Raw genomic sequence first — 8,360 nt, 5'->3', positions numbered from 1 at the left:
CCGAAAAGGGAGGTGAGCTGATACACTCCTCAACCCATCGACTGAATATCTCTGGGAAACCGAATAGTTGAAGCACCGATAGCAAGAAATCCCACTCGACAGTGTCATACGCCTTCCGAATATCAACTTTCAAAGCACATCTCGGTGGGAGTCGGGCCTGATTGTAACCAATGAAGAGTTCCTGTGCTATCATAACATTGTCCCCTATGCACCGGCCAGGGACAAACGCTGCCTGGCAAGGGCTGATAATCTTGTCCAATACCACACTCAATTTTTGGACAATAAGTTTAGCAATGATTACCAATAGTCGCTTTGGCCGAGTGGTTAAGGCGTGTGCCTGCTAAGTACATGGGGTTTCCCCGCGAGAGTTCGAATCTCTCAGGCGACGCATCTAATTATGTCTCATAACATTGCTGGTCGGAAACAAATTGGTTGTTCTTCTCTCCTTCAAAAAAAAAGTTTAGCAATGATTTTATAAAGTACGTTACAACAGGAGATAGGGCGAAAACAAACTTATAAATGGGTAACAAACTTGCTCTGATAATACCGTGCAAAACAACTCAATTTTGAACGTTCTCAGAATTCGATGAAACCTGGCCCAAACGTTGGTCTAGACCAAAGAATTTGTGTGGTAAATTGGCTAAGCCTAATAATAACTACAACTTTGTATGAAAGGGAAACAAACTTGATTTAATAAAACCGTGCAGAATAGCTAGGGCCCGTTTGGTTGTGTTTTCATTTTCATTTTCAGTTTCCAACAATTGAAAATGTGTAGAAATACTTTATTGGTTTTTGTGCGAAAATTGAGAATATGTTTGGATTAGTTGTTTTCAAATATAGTAGGTATGAGAATGTTGAATATAGGTATATGTATTTTTGATGTGACAGATAACCAAATTGATTGAACATGTAAAATTATAAAATAATCAAAGTGATTCTTGCCATTTGAAACAATTTTAATTGATTTGAAACAAAAAAAGACATGTTGACAAGATAAGACAAGTATGACAAACCCATGTGACCTATAATTTCAAAAAATTGAGAATTAAAATAGGAATGCATTCTCAATGAAAATGACTTGACCAAACAAAATCCCAACTACCCAAATAGTGAAAAGTGGAAAAAATCTCATTGAAAACACAACCAAACGGGCCCCTATATTTTGAACATTTTCAGAATTCGACGAAACTTGACCAAAACGTTGGTCCAGACCAAAGAATTTGAGTGGTAAATTTGCTAAGCGTAATAATAACTACAAGTTTGTATAAAAGGGAAACAAACTTGCTCTCATAAAACTGTGCAAAACAGCTAAATTTTGAACATTCTATGAATTCGACGAAACTTGACCCAACCGCTGGTCTAGAGCCAAGAATTTGTGTGGTAAATTTCTAAGTCTGATAATACCTACAAGTCTGTATAAATGGGTAACAAACTTGCTCTAATAAAATCGTGCAAAACAACTAAATTTTGAACGCTCTCAGGATTCGACGAAACTTGAACCAAATGTTGGTCTAGAACAAAGAATTTGTGTGATAAATTTGCTAAGCGTGATAATAACTACAAGTTTGTATAAAAGGGAAACAAACTTGTTTTAATAAAACCGTGCAAAACAGCTATATTTTGAACGTTTTCAGAATTCGACGAAACTTGTCCCAAATGTTGGTCTAGACCAAAGAATTTGTGTGATAAATTTGCTAAGCGTAATAATAACTACAATTTTGTATAAAAGGGAAACAAACTTGCTGTCATAAAAACGTGCAAAACAGCTAAATTTTGAACATTCTATGAATTCGACGAAACATGACCCAACCATTGGTCTAGACCCAAGAATTTGTGTGGTAAATTTCTAAGCGTGATAATAACTACAAGTTTGTATAAATGGGTAACAAACTTGCTCTAATAAAACCGTGCAAAACAACTAAATTTGGACGTTCTCAGGATTCGACGAAACTTGACCCAAACGTTGGTGGAGACCCAAGAATTTTTGTGGTAAATTTATTAAGCGTGATAATAACTAAAAGTTTGTATAAATGGGTAACAAACTTGCTCTGATAAAATCGTGCAAAACAACTAAATTTTTGGACGTTCTCAAAATTCAAAGAAATATGACCCAAACGTTGGTATAGACCAAAGAATTTGTGCGTTAAATTTGCTAAGTGTGATAATAACTACAAGTTTGTATAAATGGATAACAAACTTGCTCTGATAAAATCGTGCAAAAAAACTAAATTTTGAACGTTCTTAGAATTCGACAAAACATAACCCAAACGTTGGTCTAGACCAAAGAATTTGTGTGGTAAATTTGCTAAGCGTAATAATAACTACAAGTTTGAGTAAAAGGGAAACAAACTTGCTTTAATAAAACCATGCAAAACAGCTAAATTTTGAACGTTCTCAAAATTCGACAAAACTTGACCCAAATGTTGGTCTCGACCAAAGAATTTGTGTGATAAATTTGCTAAGTGTAATAAGAACTACAAGTTTGTACAAAAGGAAAACAAACTAGCTCTCATAAAACTGTGCAAAACAGCTAAAGTTTGAACATTCTCTCAATTCGACGAAACTTGACCCAAACGTTGGTCTAGACCCAAGAATTTGTGTAGTAAATTTGCTAAGCGTGATAATAACTGCAAGTTTGTATAAATGGGTAACAAACTTGCTCTGATAAAATTGTGCAAGGACTAAAAAAAAAATAGAACCAAAAAATTCTCTCTCTAAATTTTCACATACTAGTACACCTTTACTTCCACACACTAAAACCCTTGCTACCAAAATTCTGGCCGGCAGTCATGGTGATGATGGCGAAGGGTCTGCCGGCGATGAGGATGATGTGGAGGATGGCCAACGAGAAGGAGATGATATTTCAGGGGACAGGAAGGTGAAAAGATGCAAAAAAACCGAGAAGTCGCGACTGGAAGACGAAGGGTCACCGGTGAAATCCAACGATCTGACGGCCGGGTACGATGAAATAGAGGTTGCAGACGTTGGGGATGGCATGGCAATGGGCAAAGATGAAAACTTGGACGGAAACGATGGTGTTTTGGTGCGCCGCGCAAAACTAGGGTTTGGCGGCGCACCTTCAACGGTCATCAATGGCGAACAGAATTTGGAGGGGGCTGGTGCATTCAATATGGCAGAGTTCATCCGCTTAGCCAACACGGTGATTGATGCCGGCGACAAAGAGGCAACGACAGTGTTGTGCAAGTTGAAAAAGAAATGGGAAAAATGCTTTGGAAAGGAATCGACGACGCGGTGTTTTCCGGCAAGAAGCACGACTTTTGATCTTCCAATGGCTGGGCGAAAGGCATGGAGAAGTCTCCGACCACCGGTATTTATACTTAATTAAAACGGCAATGGTGGTTCGAAGGCAGCGGATTTGATGCTAACTCCATTTTGCGGCGAGAATGGTGGAAGAAAAGATGCTCAGACGACGGACAGTGGCCAAGAGGATGATTTCTGGCGTGTTGGAGGTAATTTTCCGTCGAAACAGCCGGACATGGAAGTTTGTTAGACTGCTGACGTCACTTCGCGATCTGATGACGTCAGCCCTGCATTTGCTGATAACACTGATGACGTCAGCCCTGCTTCTGATGATGTCACTGCTGACTTCAACCCTACAGTGACATCACCTGTTGATGTCATCCCTGCTATGACTTCACCTGCTGACACATGCAATGAAATCATCCGTGACATGAGAAAAACTCCGTTTTGTATGAATGATATTCCAACTCCAACGGGCTTGTTTGTCAGTAAAATCCCGTTGCATACTTATTCGAATCCGGTAGTTGAAGATAAAATCGCTGATGCATTCAACAATTCATCTCGCAAGACACTCTTGTATATTGCTCCCATTATACAAAACGGTGAGATGATTGTGCGACCAACGATGGATGTGATTAGGAGGGGTTCTTTTTTTTTTGTAAAAGTAAGTTTGATTGAGTAAAAATGGTACAGTACAACAATATGATCCGCAAATGGTTTATCCCTCGACAGGCCAAGGGATACGCCATAATCGAAATAAAGCACGTGTACTGACTGATCTAGCGAGTGAGATGATGATCAATAATGCTATGGTAGTAGGCGTCCTCTCGGTGTGATCGAATCGTCTCAGGTTTCTTTCCTTCCAAATGTGGTTACACATGCTGCAAGGAGTGCTCTATAAGACATGTTGATTATGTGTTTACCCCTCCATCTCTGTGAAACCCATGTAATGTCATCCTTCAACTCTCTATTGGGCCATAAGAACCGTATCATTCTTCGAATTTCCGTGAAACATCTTCGACTAAATCTGCATTGGAAGAATAAATGTGCATGTGTCTCTTTCAGTCCTTCATTGCATAGGATACATGGGCCAAGGTGAGCAAGCCATGGTTTATCAGTCGTAGCCAACTTTTCTTGGATGGCAAGCCATAGAATAAATATGTGGCGTGGGATTTTGAGTGATCCCAAAAGTAGTAAAGACCAGCCTACTTTTGGTCCTGGTGGGTCAAATAACTCATAGATAGCCTGTGTTGTTGGTCGATCATTCTCAAATCTCCAAATTATACGGTCTTCCCCTCCAAAAATAGTGGGTAGTACATGTGTGATCTCCAAACACTCAATATCCGTGATAATGGGCCACTGCCATACTCCTTCATGAATCACCGTGCTTAGTCTGGATGACTCATCTAGTCCAAGAATCCTCGGTCCTCGTGGGAAGGTGTCGCAAAGAGGGCCAAGGTGGTGCCATGGATCTTGCCACAAGAAGAAATTCCTCCCATCTCCAATTCGGTAGTCTACCATGGTTCGGAGAAACATCCGTAATCGAAAGATTTTCCTCCATCCCCATGAGCCGCCATGGTCTGTAATCGTCCATATAGAGGTATGTTGTAGGCGTCCTTGGTACTGCCACTCAACCCAAATCGATGTCCTGTCGCATCTAATGACATCACATAGTTTTTTTGTCATCAATGCACGGTTCAAGGTACTGATATCCTTGAATCCAAGTCCTCCCTCCTCCTTAGGTCAGCATATATCTTTCCACGCAGCCTTGGCATATCCACTATTCGTCGTTCCCTTCCACAAGAAAGCTCGCAACCTTTTCTCAATTTCATTAATAACTTTCTTTGGTAATATAAATGCCGATGCCCAGTAGATACTCAGTGATATAAGTACAGATTTAATAATTTGTACTCTACCAGCATAAGATATAGTGGTACCTTCCCATCCAGCGATCCGTTTGTCAATCTTCAGTAATAGTGGACGACAATTTGCAATAGTTAGTCGAGACGATATAAGTGGTAACCCCAGATACCTCATTGGAAGAACCCCTTCCTGAAATCCGAGTAGTGCCAACATCTCCTCACGCAATGCTTGCGCAGAGCGTGATATAATCAAGTGGCTTTTCTGTACGTTCAGTCTAAGACCCGACCATTCGGCAAAACGATCCAGACCTGCTTTAAAGATTCTTAGAGAGTTCATATCAACACGGCAAAATAATATCACATCATCAGCAAACCCCAACTGAAATATCCTGGCTGCCTCGCATTTCCAATGATAGGAAAATATCTCCTCCTGATCAATCAACTACAGGAAACCCGGGTGCAGAACTTCCATCACAAGCACAAATAGGTAGGGTGATAAAGGGTCACCCTGCCGCAGTCCTCTGGCTCCTCGAAAGAATCCATGGGGCTTCCCATTTAGTCCAACAGAGAATGAAGGTGTTGACACACACTCCTCAATTCACTTCACAAAAGTAATAGGGAACCCAAACATCTCCATGGCTGCTATTAAGAAATCCTAATCCACTGTGTCATATGCCTTCCGGATGTCGACTTTCAGAGCACATCTAGGAGGTAGACGAGTCTAGTTATATCCCGTAAAGAGTTCCTGTGCTAGCATGATGTTATCTCCAATGCTTCGTCCCGGCACAAATGCCGCTTGGCATGGGCTGATCAGTTTGTCCATTATCACACTCAACCTTTGGACAATGAGCTTTGCAATGATCTTATAAATCACATTACAGCATGCTATGGGTCGAAATTCACTAACCGTCAGAGGTGGAAAACCACTGCGATCGGTTACTTTCTTGGGAAAAAACCATATTTCCACCATTTGAAGGAATTTGCATTATCGATATGGCCAGACTTAAAAGAGGTCACTGCTACATCAAACGGCTTCTTTTTCTTCCAATTTAAATCAACTATTGCTATGGAAGACGTTATTGAGGGAGGCCCATGGCTATACCAGGGACAGCCAATCGTATTACAAAAATGGGAATCAGGAATGGCACTGAGGAAACTTCAACATACGCAGGTCCCAGTTTGGATAAAACTACGCCACCTTCCGGTTGAACTACGGACTGAAGAGGGTCTCAGCACGGTGGCTAGTGGAGTGGGTAAACCTCTATATCCGGATACTATTACTAGAGCATGCACGAGATTGGATTTCGCTCGTGTATGCGTTATGCTTGACATCTCTTCTAGATTGCAAAAACACATCATTATAATGACGCCAGATGAAAACGGGGGTGAATTGCCAGTAAAGGTTGATGTTGAGTATGAATGGCTACCACCGAAATGTACCTATTGCATGACGTTGGGACATTCTGCCAAAGATTGTTCGTTGCAGAAAAAAAACAAAACAGTTAAGGCACCCGTATCAGTCTATGTAAGCAATGTACTATTTAATCGGAGTATTTTACGAGTTTGGCTATTTAAAATAGTGTCGAATTAAATATCAAATTGGATATAAAAATGATATCATTGGTCAATTAGATTGTTAAATGTATTAGATTTGAATATTACTATAGCTAATTTAGATAATTCCATCGAAATTGTTAACCAAATACGCAATTCTATGTATTGTTAATTAATTAAATTGTATAGTAGCGGGAAATTGATAGAAAATTCATAGAAATATTCCGAAAATTATATTTAATAAATGGTATGTTAATAAAGAGGAAGAACGAAGATTTGTACTTCGATAGAAGTGGAATATTAAAGAATTAGTAGAAATTGTACAAATAATATTTAATATTGTATTTAAAAGAAATTATGATATTCTCGATATATTAACTGTATGTGGTATAAATCATTATAGGATACGGGGGCAAAGTGAAAAGACCGAACCACTACTTATTGAATAGATAAAGGCGTTGTAAGGTCGAGGTAAGTAAATAATTAGTATTATCTATATATGTATCTTTAATTGTGATTTTACTGTTATTTGAATTTGTGGTTCGTGCTGATATGGATTTATTTGAAAGTATATGAGTGATGGATGATTTGATTTGATTGATGGTATTGACTCAAACGTTGGTCTAGACCAAATAATTTGTGTGGTAAATTTGCTAAATGAAATAATAACAACAAGTTTGTATAAAAGGGAAAATCTGGCTTTAATAAAACCTTGCAAAACAGCTAAATTTTGAACATTCTATCAATTCGACGAATTTTTTTTTTTTTTTTGGTAAATGTAAGTTTCATTAAGTAAAATAAAATAGTAGTACAGTACACCAGTGTGGGTATCAGCTAGTTTCTAATTCGACGAATTTTGACCCAAACATTGGTCTAGACCAAGAATTTGTGTGGTAATTTGCTAAGCATGATAATAACTACAAGTTTGTATAAATGGGTAACAAACTTGCTCTGACAAAATCGTGCAAAACAACTCAATTTTGAACGTTCTCAAAATTCGACGAACATGACCCAAACGTTGGTCTAGACCCAAGAATTTGTTTGGTAAATTGGCTAAGCCTAATAATAACTACAAGTTTGTATAAAAGGAAAACAAACTTGCTTTAATAAAATCGTGCAAAATAGCTATATTTCGAACATTTTCAGAATTCGACGAAACTTGACTAAAACGTTGGTCTAGATCAAAGAATTTGAATGGTAAATTTGATAAGTGTTATTTACAAGTTTGTATAAAAGGGGAACAAACTTGCTCTCATAAAACCGTGCAAAAAAGTTAAATTCTGAACATTCTATGAATTCGACGAAACTTGACACAACCGTTGGTCTAGACCCAAGAATTTGTGTGGTAAATTTCTAAGCGTGATAATACCTACAAGTTTGTATAAATGGGTAACAAACTTGCTCTAATAAAACTATGCAAAACAACTAAATTTTGAACATTCTCAAAATTCGACGAAACTTGACCCAAATGTCGGTCTAGACCAAAGAATTTTTGTCGTAAATTTGCTAAGGGTAATAATAACTAAAAGTTTGTATAAAAGGAAAACAAACATGCTTTAATAAAACTGTGCAAAACAGCTATATTTTGAACGTTTTCAGAATTTGACGAAACTTGACCCAAACGTTGGTCTAGACCAAAGAATTTGTGTGGTAAATTTTCTAAGCATAATAATAACTACAAGT

The 8,360-nt window shown here is 38.4% G+C and overlaps 1 non-coding gene across 1 annotated transcript; it reads left to right on the top strand.

Annotated features, from left to right (window-relative positions):
* The first annotated feature begins 306 nt into the window (after window positions 1–306).
* On the top strand, window positions 307–388 carry TRNAS-GCU. The gene has a single exon. It is a non-coding gene; the product is annotated as a tRNA-Ser (tRNA).
* The last annotated feature ends 7,972 nt before the right edge of the window (window positions 389–8,360 follow it).

Source organism: Sesamum indicum, unplaced genomic scaffold (genome assembly GCF_000512975.1).
Source record: "Sesamum indicum cultivar Zhongzhi No. 13 unplaced genomic scaffold, S_indicum_v1.0 scaffold00265, whole genome shotgun sequence".
Lineage (NCBI taxonomy): Eukaryota > Viridiplantae > Streptophyta > Magnoliopsida > Lamiales > Pedaliaceae > Sesamum > Sesamum indicum.
The sequence above is the reverse complement of the archived record's forward strand: the minus strand, read 5'-3'. Positions and strand labels throughout refer to the sequence as shown.